The sequence below is a fragment of the Cucumis melo genome, chromosome 1, assembly GCF_025177605.1.
Source record: "Cucumis melo cultivar AY chromosome 1, USDA_Cmelo_AY_1.0, whole genome shotgun sequence".
NCBI classification, from domain to species: Eukaryota; Viridiplantae; Streptophyta; class Magnoliopsida; order Cucurbitales; family Cucurbitaceae; genus Cucumis; species Cucumis melo.
Window position 1 is genome coordinate 6,102,543 of NC_066857.1, and position 2,340 is coordinate 6,104,882.

At 31.6% G+C, this 2,340-nt stretch overlaps 1 long non-coding RNA gene across 2 annotated transcripts; it reads left to right on the plus strand.

Annotated features, from left to right (window-relative positions):
* Positions 1 to 1,832, plus strand: LOC127149838 (uncharacterized). Of its 2 annotated transcripts, none has more exons than XR_007821619.1 (4): positions 1 to 459; positions 714 to 865; positions 977 to 1,229; positions 1,504 to 1,832. It is a non-coding gene; the product is annotated as an uncharacterized LOC127149838 (long non-coding RNA). The 2 variants fall into 2 exon arrangements; XR_007821618.1 differs by lacking the exon at positions 1,504 to 1,832 and adding an exon at positions 1,302 to 1,399 and having other exon boundaries at positions 12 to 459.
* The last annotated feature ends 508 nt before the right edge of the window (positions 1,833 to 2,340 follow it).

Here is a 2,340-nt window from a genome sequence, read left to right on the forward strand (position 1 = left end):
ACTGTTGTTAAACGTAAACTGAAGCTGTCAACCCAAGAGAAAGCTTTCATGGAGAGTCGAATTCGAAGGGATGATAACATGCAAATGGAGGACGATGAATCCATTCCAGATATTAACAACAGTGATACCAATACTCTTGATCATGCAATGAACAACAAATCATTGGAGCAATCAAACTCATCTCCACAACTGTCACCACGAAGGAAACAAAGTGAAACAGTGGTTGACCAGTCTGAAATGAATCCAATCACCAACAAGAAATGTTGCAAATCAAAGAAGTCTAATGACAAAGAACAACAAAGTCATTCAAAATCCTACAAGAAATTGAAGAACGAAATAAAAGAAGTTCGTAAGGATTTATCCACACTGACTTCTATAGTCTCTAGGATGGATGACATAATCAGAAAGCAGTCATTAGAGCTATCTGAAATGAAGAATATGCTCGAGAGATTGGTCAAGGTAAAATTTATTTTTAGAAAGTATTTCGTTTATCAGTTGTTTAAATAAACGATCGTTTAACTAAAATATCCGATCTCCTATCACATTTCATGATCACTTATCAAAGTTACATGATCGTTTATCAAAGTTACACGATCATTTATCAAAGTTACACGATCATTTATCAAAGTTACACGATCGTTTATTTGTATATACATGATCGTTTAACAATACATTATTTTTTAATTTTATTTTTGTTTTTATTTGTTTATTAGAATCAAAATCAAAATCAAGGGAATGATCATACTCATCAAAATTACAATGATGTCGATCAGAATAGAGAAGATATGATCACTAGTGACCAACCATATGTTGAAGAACAACATACTGAAGAACAACATACTGAACATTAAGAGGAAACCCAAAGGTTAACATTTCATTCATTGTTTACTGCTTTATAATGTTGAAAATTGCTTACATTCTAAATAAGTAACAATTGTATTTTCTATTATTCTCATTTTTTTCTTATTTTGTTTAGGGAACATCAAGAGGAATTTGGTAGTGATATAAGCATATACGGCAGGGATGCAGGCTTGCTACTGACTATAAGAGATATATCAAATAATCTAAATGCTCAAAGTCAGAAAGAAAAAGACCTGCCATAAATGATTACTACCCTTCCACTTGTGAGCCAACCTCTTCCACTTTGTGAAATGGCTCCATTGGATCAAACTGTACAAATTCATGAAGTGCCACCATCAATTTCAATTGTAAATGAAGAATCTCAACTGGTATGTATACACAACAAATTTGTAGTCCTTTGAATTAATAGTTTGTTACTTGTCTAATATCATACATTACAGGAAACAACAAAACAACAGGTTGAGATTCAAGAAAATGATGAAACATTTACTTTGGTTGAAAAAGAACCAGTAACGGAGAAAGAAAGTTCTATAATTGATTTAGAATCTACATTGATATGTATATAAAAGAACTCTGAAGTACTTTACATCATTTATTATTGTTTTTTATTTTTTTCTTAGTTAATAACATTGTGCATTATAGGAAACAAATGAACAACAAAAACCAATAAAGAGAAGAAAGCTATGTGAAATAGCAAATAAAAAGGTGTCTGATGAAGATGAACAAGTTAATCCACCCATAACATCTACTGAGATGATCATATCAGAACCTACAATACCTGTCCCAGATGTCGAACTCAGAGATGTAGATAGATATAATCCCATGTGGCAAGTGGATGAAAAATTATGGATGACATACTTAGAATGGAAAAGATCAAGAAAAACAACTCATGAAGAAAGGAAAGTAGTCTCCACAACCAGAAAAAAGATTTTTTCAAACAGTTTGAAGAAAACACATGGATACTAGGAGACGTAAGTACTATTTCCAAATTTCATTTTATATGTAAACGATCACGCGTATTTTCTAAACGATCGCTTCTATTAACTAAACAACCGTTTATATATATTACACAATCGCTTAGTAAGTAAACGATCACTTGTATTTTCTAAACGATCACTTATACTCTTCTTTCATTCACTAAACGATCGTTTAGTTTTCTTTGTAAACCATGGATTTTCTATTATCCCACTTGCAGAACAAAATGTTGCATCTCAAGCAACTTTGCAAGCGTACTTTTAGAGTAATAGATTCCGCGTTTATAGTAAGTTGTTATTCTTTAATTTTTTTTTGTATAGAAGTTAAACTACATCATTATATTTTGATTAAATTTTTTTTGCTTGTTCTTCAAGACTGAAATCAATAAGCCAGATTGCATAGTTTGGCAACGTCTTTTTGATACTCATCTGCTGACACATGACAATCAAAAAGCTGAATGGACAGACGCAGTAACACACTTAAATATATGGGCAGAAGAATATT